Raw genomic sequence first — 16746 nt, 5'->3', positions numbered from 1 at the left:
GATCAGTTGCTTTATTTTAAAACCTTGTTTAGTTTTGCCATGTCCTGGATGACGGAGAACAAACAAGTAGATAGAAATGAATATCTGCAGAGTATCATAACTAACATTTAAAGCATCAGGGTTTATATAGAAAAATATTCAGATGTTGTTTTGTGCTTTTAGAGGCTCTATGTTGAAGACAGTGAGAAATTAAGAAATAATTTTCAGTTTTTTCTATCTGTTCTCGGCTCCCAAACACAGAGCTGTCGGTCATCCCTCAGCCCGTCCCTCCAGTTTCAAACTCTTCTAATTAACTTAAAGTTAAAGAATCTCAATGTGAATGTTTGTTACCTTTGACATTTTAAGTGAGAAGATGGCGCCAGTGTATTCGGCACGCCGTCCGACTCGCTCTCTCTACTTTGTCATTTTTGCTCTATTTGTACATTTATGCTGATGCAGCTCTACTGCCTTAATTGTTTACGACCGTCGAGCACTTCTGGGCATTAAAACTTCTGTAGATCTACAATTTGGATGTGGTCTGGGTCCAAGACACCGAGGCTTCCAGTTCCTCTCTGACATCCCTACTGAGCTGCTGAGTTTTCCACAGCCGATTCCGGAAAGGCGTTTCCGTCAAAGACGTGGTAAACGTGGAGGCCTGGTGGTGAGGATTAAAGCCTATTTTCATTTCTTCGCCGTCGAGGCGGCTCTCCTGGACTCGGATGGTGTCGTCGTTTCCTGGATTCAACCCGTTGTTCCGGGGATGTTCTGCTCTCTGATGGACGCGGTGGAGTTTTTCTATCATCGGCGGTTTCAGGATCAACAGAGGAATGTGGATTATGAAAACCTCAAGTGGTTTAACTATTCAATTGTTCAATTTCCTGAGGGAGTCTTCCCAAAGGATCAATAAAGTACAAGTCTAAGTCTAATAAAGTACAAGTCTAAGTCTAATAAAGTACAAGTCTAAGTCTATTAAAGTACAAGTCTAAGTCTATGTTTCGTCTTCTACTTGTGCTGCTGCACCATCGACCATCTGCTTGGCCTTGCTTACTGCTAGGTCTTTAGCTAACAAGACCTTTGTGCTACACGATCTGTTCACTTCTCGGGATTTTGAATTTTTTTATTCATCACAGAAACATGGCTACCAGAAGGTCATTTGTTCCCGTTTTCTGAACTTCCACCTCTGAACTGTGCTTTTATAAATTCTCCCCGGTTGACTGGCAAAGGTGGAGGTCTGGCTACAATTTCTAAATCCAGTTTCCACTGTCAACAATCATCTATAAATTAATTTTCCAGTTTGGAGCTCCAAGGTTTTGAAATGAAATGAACTGAACCAGTTCTGTGTGTGGTGGTCTACCGTCTGCCAAAGTTCAACAAGGACTTTATTCATGAATTCTCAGAACTTGTGGCATGGATCACTTTAGAGTATGATTATATTTTAATTACAGGTGATTTTAATATACATATATGCTGCCCAGATAAACCTCTGGTGAAGGACTTTTTGGACTTGATTGATTCATTCCATTTCACACAATCTGTGGTTGGGCCAACGCATTTAAAGGGACAAACTCTGGATCTGCTGTTATCACATGGGCTTTGTTTGGATATCATTGAAATCCTTCAGACATGTTTCTGATCATTTGCTCATCTTATTTTCTATTAATATTTCATCTTCTGTGGATACAAACAACACTAAACTTTCTCCTACTATAAACTCTGATACTGCTCTTCAACTAAATGCAGTCCTTGCTAATACTACGTTCCCTACTGATAGCAACCTTGATATTGAAGCTCTTGTTCTAAATTTGAACAACGCATGCTCAAATGCTCTAAACACGGTAGCTCCCTTGAAAACTATAAAAACTACAAAAAAGAAACTTTTAGAGCCGTGGCTTAATGAAACCACTGGTGCACTCAGACGGGAATGTAGGCGAGCTGAGAGGAGGTGGAAAAAAGATAAACTGAGGGTTTTGTTTGAAATATTGAAAGACAGTTTATTTAATTATCAGAATAATGTCAAATTAGCAAAATAGGCATAGGCCTCTGGAAGGATTGTTAATCCCTCAGTGACACCTGGCCCTTCAGCCTCTTTGGACTTTGTGAGGCTTTCTCTTAAGTTCTTCACAGAAGAAAAATGTAGCTCTGAGAGACTCGAATACCCTGGTAGATTTAGATTCCCAAGAAATGCCACAATGCACAGCTGTTCTGGAGCATTTTCAGCCAGTTTCTTTAGATGAACTGACCTCAGTTATTAAGCATCTGCAGCCATCAAATTATCCTTTGGATTGTCTTCCTACTCGTCTGATAAAAGACATTTTTCTCACTTTTGGCCTATTTATCTTCATGGTGATAAATGCCTCACTGCAGTTGATAGGTATTTTTCCTTTCGAACCTATATAAAATAAAGAACCACAGACAACGTATATGAATTTTACGTGGAGCTTTTGCAAAAGGGAAGGCTTTGTCAAACTTCTCCTCCGATCAGTTTCACAAAGCGTTCTGGGCTCCCCTTACAACGGCTCCTGTTTTTATTGTCAAAGAAGAACAGGCAAGAGGGCAGTCAGGAAAAACAACAGAGGTCGTAAAGCTTCTAACCCAAACATCTAACAACCCAGGTCCAGATGTGATATCTGATCAAAGGTCTGAGCCCGGTTCAAATCTCGGTCAATACTGTCAAGAAAACAAAATACGACTGTTCACAGGTAATTACTAACTTAGGGGGTGTTCTTGCAAAAGGGCTGAGAAACTCAGTGTTATCTATTTCTCGTAAAGTTGAACAGACAGTAGTGACCTCCAGGTCATTTAAAGAAGAGAACACTTTAAACAGAAAATCACAAAGATCTATAGACTGAATGTGAACTAAAGTAAGAATAAAATGATAATACCAAAAAATCTCTAACATTCCCCCCTTTTATCATTTTATTCTGCAAGAGCTAAGCACAGAAAAGAAAAGAAAAGAAAAGAACCAATAAATGCAAGATTTTTTTTTTTTTTCTAATCTAAACACAGAAAATACACAATGAATATATGGAATATAATGCAATAAATGAAAAATAAAAGAAACAGTATACCCCAAATGCATCTTAAATCACGAACATCATCTATTGTCACATGTTCAGTGCAGGAGCCATTGAGCAAATGATTTAATCTGTTTATTAGGTATAGCACATCATCATATGTTCCTGTTTTCCTGTTTATCTTCATTTTTCTGGAAACCAGATGTAGTCCTCATCTGTGTCAGAGGTTACCCTGTCCATCTGATAGCTGATCAAAGCAGTGTTAAATGTTTTTAACATCATGCTACGAAGACTTGGAATGATGCAGGTTGTATAGAGACAGAATAGGATCAGTACAGTCATGATGGGTGTTCCAATCTTTAATAAAAAGGCTGCCACCAGGGTCCGGAGGTGAGCCAAGAAATAGAGTCAAAAGGCTGTGACCTCTGAGTTGCATCGTCCACATAGTCTTTAAGCTCTTCCCATTCATGCAGGGCATCATGTATAGTTCCTCCAGTTCCTGTTGATCTCAACATGGTCTCGAACTTCAGCTACTCCCACTGATGGGAATAGACTTTGGATACACTCTTCTCTGTCGCTCCAGATCCGGAATTTCCAAGGAACTCCAGTTTTTCTTTTTTTTTTAAGGCCTCCCCACCTTTGGGCTGGGCTTTCGGCATGACATCTCTCCTAGTGCAGTAGCGTCCATGGCTGTGAACATCCTGGACCTTTTTCAGGAAAGTCACTGGGTTGGAGAGGAAAACCAGCACTCACAGTCCTCCCCAATTTCTGGGAAGAGAAACATAAGCAGTGTGTTCACATAGAAAATACCAGTCTGCCATTGTCCTGGATCCTCTGTTCCCTGGAATGATGGTGCTGCAGAAGGTGACTTTGACGTCCCCTGGTCTTGCTTCCGATGTCGAACTTCCTCATCTTTAGAAGAATAACTCTGGTACAGTTGCGGTCAGACTTCCATCTTTTGGAACAGACAGTACTGATGTGGTTCGTCGCTTGGCAGTCGTCACAGTCGAAAATGTCTGCTTTCTTGTCACAGGAGGTGTAGATTTTTTTGTTTCACAGGTTCTATGGAGCTGTCCCCAGAAAGGTGGTGCCATTATACACACAGACACCAAGGGCTCCTGGCTTAAGACTAACCAAAATAATTACTTCTGGTAGTCAGAGGTCTATCTGTGGCAGATGTATGGTGTCACTTGGGTGTGTGCTTGTTTCCATGTCTCAGACCACAGTTATGTGTTGGTCCCATTTTCTTCATATGCAGTTCTATTCATCAGTTGCCACCACAAATAGGGGTTGTAATCTTGTGAATGAGTCTGGGGGAAGGATGTGTCTGCTTCTCTCCTTATCTTGCTGAGGGTGAGACAGCCCCCACTCCAACACAATAAACATGCTGCAGTCACAGCACAGCAGGGATTCCACCTGGCTTGTGAGAGTCCCATTGCTGCTCAGATTACAGAGATGTCAGAATTTCTAGGCTAAAAGAGTGAGGATCTGTTGAATTCTTCTGCTGGCGTTGAGACAAAACACATCTATACAGTGAATTCCCTGTGTAGCCAGATCTTCCCCATCACTCAATCTAGAAGTCTAACACTCTCTGTACCGTACAGTGACTGAGATGTATCCATCTGGGTCTTTCAGCAATATTTACAGCAGTTGGTGTGGTTATCAGCACTTGGAATGGTCCCTCCCACAGTGGGCTGGCCCAGCTCTTCCTTTCTCTGACAAGCCAGTCTCCTGGCTTGATGGGAGGGGCTTTCTGTGGGAGAGTAAAGGCAGAGGGCAGTAAATTTGCATTTGACACCTCTTTCTGCTTTAGCGTCCTGATCATGTACTCTGTCAATTTTTTCTCCACATCTGCTTTCTGCAAATCTGCAGAAAACATTGGCAAGCTGTATGGTCTTTCATGAATTATTTCAAATGGTTAATCCTTCTTGTGTGAGTGTAATTCTTATTTACATCTTTACCAAATCTAAACATTTGTTTCCATACATTTCTTAATCTACTTTTTATTATAAAAAGGTAGTGGTATGCCATGTGATGGAATAACAGTTTTACAAATAGCTTTAGCTACTGTCAAAGCATCTGCGTGCTTTGCTGGGACTATTTCAACCCATTTAGAAAAAGCATCAATCATCACCAGACAATATTTATGTGGTCCGCTTTGGGTAAGTTCACTAAAATCCATATGCATTGTCTGGAATTGATAAGAAGGTTTAGGGAAACTTCCTCTTTTTGGTCTCATGTTTCCTTGAGGATTGTTTTTAACACAAAGAGGTCATGCAGTACTATACAGCACTAAAAAAAAATTTTTAAGTAAGAATTTGATTTTTTGATTCATTTCATTTTAATCCGTGATTCATTTCATTTTAATAATCATTCCTCCCAGTTGACACATTGACAATATCCATGTGTCAAAATTGCAACTGCCTTACAGGGATTGTGGTAGGAAGGTTTGTCTATGTGGAAGTTGTCAAATTCATCAAGGTGGAACACTTCTGCTCTACTCCTGTCAGATGGCACAACCCAGAGTTGGCTCGTCTGCAGAACATTTCCTTACTCTTTCAAAAAAAATGACCTTCCCAAAATTAAACAAAAATCTCAAATCCTCTAATTCAGTATTTCTTTATGAATTTAATAATCATCAATCAATCAAACCTAGATTCAAAGTTTTAAACTTTAGTCTAGAAAATATTATTCTTATTCACAATCATCAGTTTGGAGTATCCAGTTACTTGACATCTAAGTTTATTTTAACCTCACATTCCAAACCAGCTGACAATTTATTATCTAAATATTAAATAACCAATAATTTGATCAGTTACTCAGTTCTTGAGTATAGTTTGTTTGTTCTCTTAATCACATTCATTTTCATCAGTGCAAAATGACACAAACAGAAACATAAAAATCTATTAGATTTTCAGTCAGTTAACAAATTTTCAGTCTACTTTCACTGTTTTTCTTTGCTCAAATTATTATCAAATTTTCTGACGTTTTAAGAATTTTTCCAATATTTCTTAATAACATTTTTAATTTGTTAACATTTATCTCTAGTTGTCAGAATCCTGTTGTAGGCAACGTGCACATTTTAAAAGAGCTACATGTGTTAGAATCCAGCAGTAACTGATTTTCCTGCTGCTGTAACACTTCACCCAATTCAATAAAATGTAGATTCATTAAAAAATTTAACTCTACATTGACTGTGCAACAAATATTTAATGGTCTACAAACACTGCAGCATCAATTATTTATTATTATTTTTAGTTTTAACACTTAGAGATATTTTAATTTTAAATCCAAACTAGCATGTCCTTTAAAAAAGGAAAAAGGAAATTTTGCAAATAATTATTAGCTTAAAATCTTTGATGATTTTTAGTTGGTGTAATTTAGTGGCATAAGTTTTTGCTAGTTCTTTGCTGAACTTTCAATGATTGCAGTTTTCCCTTCACGGTTTCCCAACCTTTGGCTCGTGGACCCTAAAAGGATCCTTAGCAGTGGTCCTGCTGTTCAGGACTCAGAGTTAACAGGGACAAACTGAGAGAATTTGTCCATCATTGAACATAAAAACCTCTAAGACTTCCTCTTCTGGCTAGATAATTTGTGTGCAGGGTTAGCAAGCAAATCTTCAATGCAATAACAGTGTATGACAGCTGTGTGTGTGATACACTTATCTTTGGATTTCTCCTTTCTGTTTCACTTCTCCCTCCTCCTCCCAGTGCTGGCGTCGCTGGGGTGTAATCCTCCCTCCTCCCTCCTACTTTCTCTGCAGTTTCCTGTCAGTCCAACTGGCTCTGGTGTTGGATCTTGAGTTGTCCAAACTGTCCCTCTGTCAATGTCCAAACAGTTCACAAATAAAACAAGCATCAAATAGTTCAGTTTGTTGTCTTTGTCTCAGAAGTACGTTATCTTTTCCTTCTCCACGCTGATGTCAGGGAGTAGATCAGCAGAGGTTGTAAGAGTTCAGTTGCATCCAAACACAAGAATGTAATTTCAGTCCAATGTCCAGCAGGACACCATACAAGAGTTTGCTCAATGGCAGTTCCCAGGTGTCAAGGAATTAAAATCAGCAGATACTTCAGTGTCTGGAGGTGATAGAACTCTTCTTTGTCTTCTTGATTGCCGTCATTAGCTAGTGACGAAAGAGGGACATCATCTCGGCCATGGCAAGACAGGTTTGAGTTGAGGTCAGAGGTTAGACGCACCGCAGCGAGGCTCAGACAGAGGAAAAGGAAAGAAGCAAATAGGAGTTTATTAGTTTGTTATTCCTTTATATATATATTTTCTCTCTTTTGATTGTATAGTTTTAGCCACTTAGTACCCAACATTGTTTATATGTTATAAACATAAATCATTTAAAACACATATAAACATGAAACATGTTAAAACCCATAGTCTCTTTCATCCTTTGCCATGTTTAATTTTAAAATGTAGAATGTAAGTTAATTTACATTTAAATTAACTTAGTCTGTGTAATCATTTTATCAGAGATCAATGAATTACCTTAAGTTTATTGATCCTAATGCTGAATCTGTGAAGCCAGCGAGCAGCCCTCCTCTCATTTGGAATTTAAGTGAGATATGAGGCTGGATAAAGTCCAGGTCGGTACCAAACTCTGATCGCTGACACCTCTAGACATACAACCAAAGGATCATAGCACCAAGTGGGTGTTTTAATCTTTTATAATTATTCTACCCAGTAATCAATACATTTAAAAACATTGTTCTCTGAGAAAAATTTTCTTTTCCTTTTTTTTTTTTTTTTATTGTTTCATTCCATTTCTCATCAAATTGTTTTTGGACCTGTTAAAATTCTTTTACACTTAAGCTTCCATTTCATCAATTTTTTCTGGTGGTAAGTTTTGTTTGGTTGTGGAAGAAAACTTTATGCTGAGGAGTTATACTTTTGTTTTTTTTTTTGTTTTTTTTTTTCCATCTGCCACCCTTCCGATGATTTATTTTGTTTTCTGGGCAATGTCTAGCCCAGTGGCCAAAATGGCCACAATTCCAACATCCATCTGGACGTTGTGGTTTTTGTTTTTGTTTCTTGTTTAGTTCCTGACAAATGACTGTAATTTGCCCTTTTACAGACATTTGTTCTAACTTTCTGATATTAAGAAGTGCACTCGGCTGACTATCTACCGAGTTTGTTAATACTGAGACAAGGGCAGACGAATCTGTCGCAGCGGTTGGGGGAGGAGCAGTCGGCCGTACTTGCTCTCCCCGTCCCACTGAAGCATTCCGTCCATCACTGTCTTATGGCCTTACAAATAAGTTATTTGATTCTACAAGCTTTTTGTCTTTAAACTTTTTAATTTGTTCTTTCCGGTCTATGGCTGCTTTTAACCATAATTTAGCACACCTTAGTTCATCCTCCTTTTTAACCTTTTTTATTCCCTTTTTTCTTGCTACACTACTCTCCAAAATTCCCACAATTGTTTGCCATTGATCAATTTTTAGCTTCCCATCTATTTTATATTTCTTTTTCCATTTTTTTATATATAAAATGCTGCCAGGAAATCTGGACATCATGTACTTTTCATCCCCTTCGGGGCCCTCAATAAGTGAGGAATTACAGGAATTTGTGTTTCCCATTGTTTAAAGTTGTAGCTTAAAAAATACTAGTATCGCGTGCTCTCTCAGAGAAAGTGCTGTAAGTCAGCGCTCAGTGCCTCCTGAAAAACAGGCTTCTACTTGGAGCTGAGCTCCAAGCGGTTTTTCACTTTGGATTCTAATTCCGAAGGCAGAGAGTTTTACTCCCAGAGAGAGAAACACCATTCACTCCTTCATGCACACACAGCAACAAAACAGCAAACAAAACACCAATAGCAGCACAGCAAATAACAAACTTTCTATCTACGTGAGGACTTTCCCTTAAGAGGCGTTCTCTAATTAAGGACGCTCTAAGAGCCTATCCTTTTGCCTTTAGTTGAAACTCTCTGTCAACTGGGACTCTAACCCTTCATTATTCTTTAGTCAAATTAAAATGTTAATATTTGACAAGGACTCAAACCTGTATTTCTTTAGTCAAATTAATATTTGACAAGGACTCAAACCTGTATTTCTTTAGTCAAATTAATATTTGACAAGGACTCAAACCTATATGACTTAAAATTCACCTACGTTTCTGTAGTTTTCGGGTTGTCCAGTCGGATCTCGTCACTCCGCCGTTGGCAGACAAAGTCGGATACGTCGCTGGCCCAGCGAAGAATTTGCTTCCTGGGTTTTCCTTTCCAGGTCCAATTGACTCTGGCCGTGCACGGATTCAGCACGTCTTCCTCTGCCTGACAGCGGGGGAGGTGAGAGATCCCGGGTTTCGGCACCAAATAATGATAGGTATTTTTCCTTTCGAACCTATATAAAATAAAGAACCACAGACAACGTATATGAATTTTACGTGGAGCTTTTGCAAAAGGGAAGGCTTTGTCAAACTTCTCCTCCGATCAGTTTCACAAAGCGTTCTGGGCTCCCCTTACAACGGCTCCTGTTTTTATTGTCAAAGAAGAACAGGCAAGAGGGCAGTCAGGAAAAACAACAGAGGTCGTAAAGCTTCTAACCCAAACATCTAACAACCCAGGTCCAGATGTGATATCTGATCAAAGGTCTGAGCCCGGTTCAAATCTCGGTCAATACTGTCAAGAAAACAAAATACGACTGTTCACAGGTAATTACTAACTTAGGGGGTGTTCTTGCAAAAGGGCTGAGAAACTCAGTGTTATCTATTTCTCGTAAAGTTGAACAGACAGTAGTGACCTCCAGGTCATTTAAAGAAGAGAACACTTTAAACAGAAAATCACAAAGATCTATAGACTGAATGTGAACTAAAGTAAGAATAAAATGATAATACCAAAAAATCTCTAACAGCAGTCAGGTTCCCTCCCATCAATTCTTGAACATGCTGTGGTTAAACCCCTTCTTAAAAAACCCAATCTAGACTCAAGTGTACAAGCAAATTTTTTTTTATCTATTATCTTTGAAAAATCAGTTTCTATTCAGTTTGAAATGTTTTGAAAAAACAATAATATAACTGAGATTTCAGTCTGGGTTTAAAGCTGCTCATAGCACTGAAACAGCTTTGCTTCGAGTGTACAGCGATCTTCTTTTAGCAGTTGATTCAGGCAATGTCGCAGTTTTATTACAGATTCTCTTATATAGATGAAAACATTGTGTTGGCCTGAGAGGCCCAGTATTTGAATGGTTTAAATCTTGTTTAGAAAACAGAGCTTTCTCAGTTTTTTAGAGTACGGCAATCAAACATCAGAAGTCAACCATATATTATACAAATAAAACAAAGTAAAGGCAAAAGCTTTGAAAAGGTGATACAACAAATAAGGAGCTTAATGGGGGATTATTTACACATTAAGCAAACTGTACTAGAACCAACCAAAAGATATCCGGGGTTAATAAGTGCACCTATGAATATGGATTCCTAGCACGGTTTGAATTTGACCCATGTGCATTTGAAAAAAGAACTGGAAGTGGTTTCTAGTTTGTAGTTTCTGTACAATAAGACTTCTGGTCCGTAGATTGACGGAGAGCTCTATGAAAAATGTCTCCCATGTTTCTCTCCCACATTTGTATGACATTAAGAGGAGTACTGGTACTTTTTTGTTTTTCCATTTAAAGCACTGAAACAGTTCATACAAAGGTTAGGTGGCTCTGTGGGGAACTGTTGGAAGGATTTTATAGTTAATTATCATTTATTTGCTTTACCTTTATTTTATAATATCATCCATTTTATTTACCTTTGCATTTACATTTTAATAATGTGCTTTGAGTGTCTTGAGGTGCTTTGAGTGTTTTGAAGTGTTTGCACAAACTCTGGAAGCGGCCTGCTGAGGAGTGAAAAAGGAGGATACCATGAACGAGACATTCCGGCGTTGATTGCCCAGAGGAACTGCAAACCTCTAGTCTTATCTTATAAAATATGCTTTTGATTTTCAGTCTAAAGTTTCAGATATTATTGATTCCATTGCCCCAATTAAAATGAAGGTTGTGTCTGGTAAAAAGAAATCTCCATGGAGAAATACACAAACAGTTAGATCTGCAAGACAACTCTGCCGTAGGGCAGAACGAAAATGGCGTAAAACTCAACTCCACGTTCATTGTGACATCTATAAAGAAAGACTACGTAACTATCATTTAACACTAAAACATGCGAGAGGCTTTCTTTGCAGATGTCATAAACAAAAACATTAACAATGCTCGAGCTTTATTTGCAACAGTTGACAGAATCACAAACCCTCCTGTGACGTTACCACCTGAATTCCAATATATTGTCGCCTGCAACCAGTTTTCCAGCTTCTTTTCAGAGAAAATTCAAAAAATCAGAGGATTAATCTGCACATCCACTATAAAGCCAGTACCAATGCAGTGCCCATGTTACCCTGCAACCTGGGATGGCTGAGGGTAATGTAGTAGGTGATCTTCCCTCAACGTGTGATGCTGCGATATGGAAAAGACGAGACACACACATTGAGCTCTTTTTAACTTCAACAGGAAGATTTATTCTTCTTATGATGACCATACTCCATATACAATACTTCATATCAAATACTTCAGGTATCACTGTATAACTTACACAAATAACCCTTCGATTCATTACATTACAAATGACTGCAATATCCCTTTAAACCGAACGAGAATTATTTTAACATGCTCCATCATGAATTTTATTGAATGGCAAAATATTTTAGATAGCTCTTAATTATCCAAACCAATTAGCTTTGTTTTAACTCAAATACCTTTTCCCTTTTCCTCAGACCTTTTATATTTTTAACTTTCAAAATAAAAATATATGGATTTGCTTTTAACTATTTTAATAGCTTTTACAATTTTTATTCTGCACAACATATACTCATTGAGTTTGACAACATTGTTTCTGTGTTTCTCAGCTAGCTCAACACGTGCACAATGTTCGCTCTCATTAGCATTAGTTAGCCTCCAGAAAGGGTCTTATCGCCAAGATCCAGGTTCTGTACAGTGGCATTGAGAGTGTGCTGAAGATCAACGGTAGCCTGTGTGCTCCTTTTAGGGTGTGTAGAGGCGTTCAACAGGGCTGCGCGCTCTCAGGGATGCTCTACACACTCTCCCTGGAACCTCTCCTCCAGAAAATACGCTCGAGTGTTTATGGTCTGGTTTTACCTGGTTTTAAGGACAATATGGTTTTATCTGCCTACGCTGACGATGTTGTTGTTTTTATAAAAGATCAGCAAGATGTCACTGTTTTAACCAAGATCACTGAAAAGTTTTCTACTCTGTCCGCTGCGAGGGTGAACTGGGGAAAGAGTGCAGCCCTGGCCGTCGGCGAGTGGTCTGCAGGGCTCCCAGCTCTCCCTCAGGGTCTTTTATGGAAGAAGGACGGTTTTAAATATCTTGGTGTGTTTTTAGGCAGTAAATATATTGTGAACAAGAACTGGGACGACATTGAGCAAAAAATAAAAAATAAACTGTCAAAATGGAAGTGGCTTCACCCACAAATGTCCTACCGGGGCAGAATGCTGGTTTTAAACAACCTTGTCGCTTCACAGCTGTGGCACAAGCTCTCTGTTTTAGACCCACCGTCTGGCTTACTTGTAAAGATTCAGTCAGAGATGGTAAACTTTTCTTGGAACGGTCTGCACTGGGTGCCACAGTCTGTTTTATTTTTACCGAGAGAGGAGGGGGGCCAGGGCCTTGTCCACCTGGCTAGTAGAACAGCTACTTTTCGTTTACAGTTCCTTCAAAAGTTTCTTACAGGATCTCCTGTATGGAAAGATGTGGCCAGCTGCATCCTCAGACGTGTTAATTTTCTGGGGTTGGATGCTGCTCTGTTTTTAACTGATTTTAGTTGTTTAAAGTTAAAAGGGTTGCCTCAGTTTTATCAGAGTGTTTTTAAATCTTGTGCTTTTTTTAAACTGCACAGATCAAAAATGCATAATTCTCTGCATTGGCTTTTAGAAGAACCGTTGGTCTGTGGAGCAAAAATGGATGTCCGGGATAGCACCGTGCCGGGCCTTGCTGAGGTGCTGTCCAGGTCCGGGACGGTGACCGTGCGGCGGCTGGTGGAGGTGGCAGGACCGGACTTCACTAACATCCAGGAGGTCAGCCAGCTGCTTGGGGTCCGGTCCGCCAGACTGACTCAGCGTTTCCTGAAGCTGATAAAGGGGCGGATGACGGCCGAGGAGAGGCGGCTGTTGCAGCTGTATACCAAGAAAGAGTGCCTGCCTGACTCAAACGACATGTTCCCAGATGTGTCCCTGGTCCCAGATGTTGAGGAAGACAGCGGCCCCTTGCTGCATTTTACGGACTCAGGGGCAGACTTAAATAACAGCAGTGCAAAAGTGCTGTACAGATACTGTGTAAAGATCCTACACAAGAGAACTCTCTGCAAAAGATCCGTCAGCGTGTGGAGCGACAGACTCGGAGGACAGAAACCTCAATGGAAGACTTTATACAAGCCTCCAATAAAAAAACGGACTGGTGATCTGCAGTGGCGGATTTTGCACGGCGCCATCGCCACAAACTCGTTTTTATCGGTCATCAGTCCCGGGGTTTTAAACGAGTGTCCATTTTGCAGTTTGTCTGAGAGTGTTTCATGTTTTTACAGATTGTGTACGATTAACTAGTTTTTTAAATTTTTTAATGAGCATTTTTAGCCTTTTTGGCATGGTTTTTACCAATTCCCTTTTTATTAACGGTGTACATTACAGTCAATCCACAAGTTTTAAATCTCGTCTTTTAAATTATTTAATAGCCGAAGCCAAAATGGCTATTTATATAACTCGACGAGACAAAATGCAGGCTGGACCTCAACTCGATGCGGTGGCTCTGTGGAAGGTCAATATTAAGGCCAGGTTGAGATTAGAGTTTTGTTTCCACAGAGCCACCGGGAATCTGAGGGGTTTTTTAGAACTGTGGGGTTTTAATAATGTATTGTGCACCATTTCCGATCAGGGAGACCTAAAATATAATAAGCTGCTATTGTAAATATTTATTGTGTTTTTAGTGTCCTTTGATCTGATTATGTACTGTTTTTATTGTTAAAATATTGTGCAATAAATGTTTTGTTAAAAATAAAAAATAAAATCTTCTTCTTCTTCTTGTTTTATGGTGGTTGGCAAACAACTTACAGGTGCATTACCGCCACCTTCCAGGTTGGAGTATGGATCACACGCTTATACCCTCCCCATAATACCCGTTCTTCTTAGAAATCTAAAAATACTCTCAAATATTACATCTCCTGATGATTTCTGAAATATTTCTTCTAAATCTAATTTACAATTATTCAACTCATTAACCAACATCTCTCTCTCCCTTACATACTTATTGCATTCTAAAAATACATGCTGTATTGTTTCCATCTCTCCACAATATTTACAACAACCTGTACTGTGTTTATTAATTAACTTAAGAGTACTATTTAACCTTGTGTGCCCAAATCTGATTCTGGAAATAATATCTTCTTCCCTTCTATTCCTATTACCTTTTCTATACGCCCCAACTCTTTTTTGAATTTTATAATAAAATCTCCCTTTTTCTCCTCTATCCCACTGTTCTTGCCATTTTTCCTTCATGTACTCCTTAACAACACTTTTTTATCTCATTCCTACTTATTTTAATATTTAACTCAACAATTTCCTTATTAGAGGCTCTCTTAGCAAAACTATCGGCCAATTCATTTCCTACCACACCGATGTGAGCAGGAATCCAAATGAATTTAATCTGAGATCCTTTCTTCTTAACCCTGAAAATTATCTGAACTATATCCTCTATAATATCTTGCCTAACTTCCGATTTCATTCCTTTTATACTAATTAATGCACTACTAGAATCTGAACAAATTACAAACTTTCCTTTTCCTATTCCCTCTATCCATTCTAAGGCTATTAAAATTGCCATTAATTCGCCTGTATACACTGTTAGTTTATCACTAATTCTTTTATTTTCCATAACATTTTAATCTGGAGCAATAAATGCTATCCCTACTTGATTATTTGACATTTTTGAAGCGTCTGTATATACTTGGATATATTTTGAATATTCTTTAATAGTGATGTTACGTGATGTGCCGAGGCTTCGAGGCGCGACGTCGGGTATGGCGACGATAGCGGACAAAAGTGTGTCCCAGGTCTCGCAGGATGATGGGAGCAACTGCTTTTGGAAAAGCGTTTCATGTTCAAGGAACAACCAACGGATGTCTGTGGGAAAAGGTAAGAAATGAAGTCACACCTGACGTTACGGTTTTCCAGCCCCTCCTCTTGATCAAGGAACTTTTGGAGAGGAGCTAAAACTAACAAATTCGGAAGATGAAAGAATCCCAGAACAAATCCTTATTGACCATTTCGAGGCTGGAGAAATCTGACTGGGACTGAACATGTGTCCTGATGTGTTCAGTTAAATCAAATTATGGGATTTAAAGGTAAAAAGATTTGACAGGTTTCCTGTTTGCAGGTTTCTCTCCGGGTGCTCCGGCTTCCTGCCACAGTCTGAAATTAAGACTGTTTAGTTAATTGGCCTCTAAATTGTGCTCAGGTGTGATTAAAACATTTCTTTCTTTTCCTTGACTAAACCGTTTGCCTGGGTCTGAATTCCTGCCTGGGTTCTTCTGTCTTCATGGGGTTTGCAGTTTCTCCGGTTCTCTCCGGCTTCCTAGAGTCCAAAAAAATGATTGTTGATTTATTTGGCTTGTCTAGATGACCTTTGCCCCATGTCTTCTTCCCTCTTTTGCTTAAAGTAGTTTTGGCCAAATCTACTTTTAGCAAATATCAAAAAGTAGTTTCCTGTTTGCAGGTTTCTCTCCGGGTACTCCGGCTTCCTGCCACAGTCTAAAATCACGACTGTTTAGTTCATTGGTCTCTGAATTCTGCTAAGGTGTGATTGAAACATTTCTTTTATTTTCTGAAATGTTTGCCTGGGTCATCTTGCTGTGGATTGCCACATGGCTGCCCCTTGCTGTGGCAATCCATCTGCTCAGGAAGGTGTTTGTGGTTCAGCTGCAGGTCGGTGGGTAAATTAGCCCAGAAGGTGTAGGGGGGGGGTCAAACCGCTGCCGCAGCTTCGGGAACCCAGCCTGGGCTCTTCTGTCTTCATGGGGATTGAATGTTCTCCAAGTGGGGCCAAAACTATCAATCCATCCACTAAGGGGGCCGAATCCCTGGAGATCCCTGGATCCGGCGGACAATGTCGGCACAGGGGCCAGACCACCTGGAGGGCGAGAGGGAGCCCTGGGACCACCTGGAGGGACGAGGGAGCCCGGGAACCTGGAGGCGACGAGGGAGCCTGGGACCACCTGGAGGCGGAGGGAGACCTGGGACCACCTGGAGGCGACGAGGGAGCCCTGGGACCACCTGGAGGCGACGAGGGAGCCCTGGGACCACCTGGAGGCGACGAGGGAGCTGGGACCACCTGGAGGCGACGAGGGAGCCTGGGACCACCTGGAGGCGACGAGGGAGCCTGGGACCACCTGGAGGCGAAGGGAGCCCTGGGACCACCTGGAGGCGACGAGGGAGCTGGGACCACCTGGAGGCGACGAGGGAGCCTGGGACCACCTGGAGGCGTCGAGGGAGCCCTGGGACCACCTGGAGGCGACGAGGGAGCCCTGGGACCACCTGGAGGCGACGAGGGAGCCTGGGACCACCTGGAGGCGACGAGGGAGCTCTGGGACCACCTGGAGGCGACGAGGGAGCTCTGGGACTGTGGCTGGCCTTTATCTTCTCATGCATATTTATGGAAATAAATATGTGCCATCAGAATTTGAATAAAAAATGCCTCTGAAATTTGAA

General features: G+C 40.4%; 1 long non-coding RNA gene across 1 annotated transcript; it reads right to left on the bottom strand.

Moving 5' to 3' along the window:
• Positions 1-2956: 2956 nt before the first annotated feature.
• Positions 2957-3950, bottom strand: LOC116716634 (uncharacterized). The gene is made up of 2 exons (XR_004338565.1): positions 3804-3950; positions 2957-3717 (listed from the first exon to the last, which is right to left on the bottom strand). It is a non-coding gene; the product is annotated as an uncharacterized LOC116716634 (long non-coding RNA).
• Positions 3951-16746: the final 12796 nt, after the last annotated feature.

Source organism: Xiphophorus hellerii, unplaced genomic scaffold, assembly GCF_003331165.1.
Source record: "Xiphophorus hellerii strain 12219 unplaced genomic scaffold, Xiphophorus_hellerii-4.1 PGA_scaffold_75__1_contigs__length_250000, whole genome shotgun sequence".
Lineage (NCBI taxonomy): Eukaryota > Metazoa > Chordata > Actinopteri > Cyprinodontiformes > Poeciliidae > Xiphophorus > Xiphophorus hellerii.
Note: the sequence above shows the minus strand (reverse complement) of the source record. Positions and strands in the feature narration are given on the sequence as shown.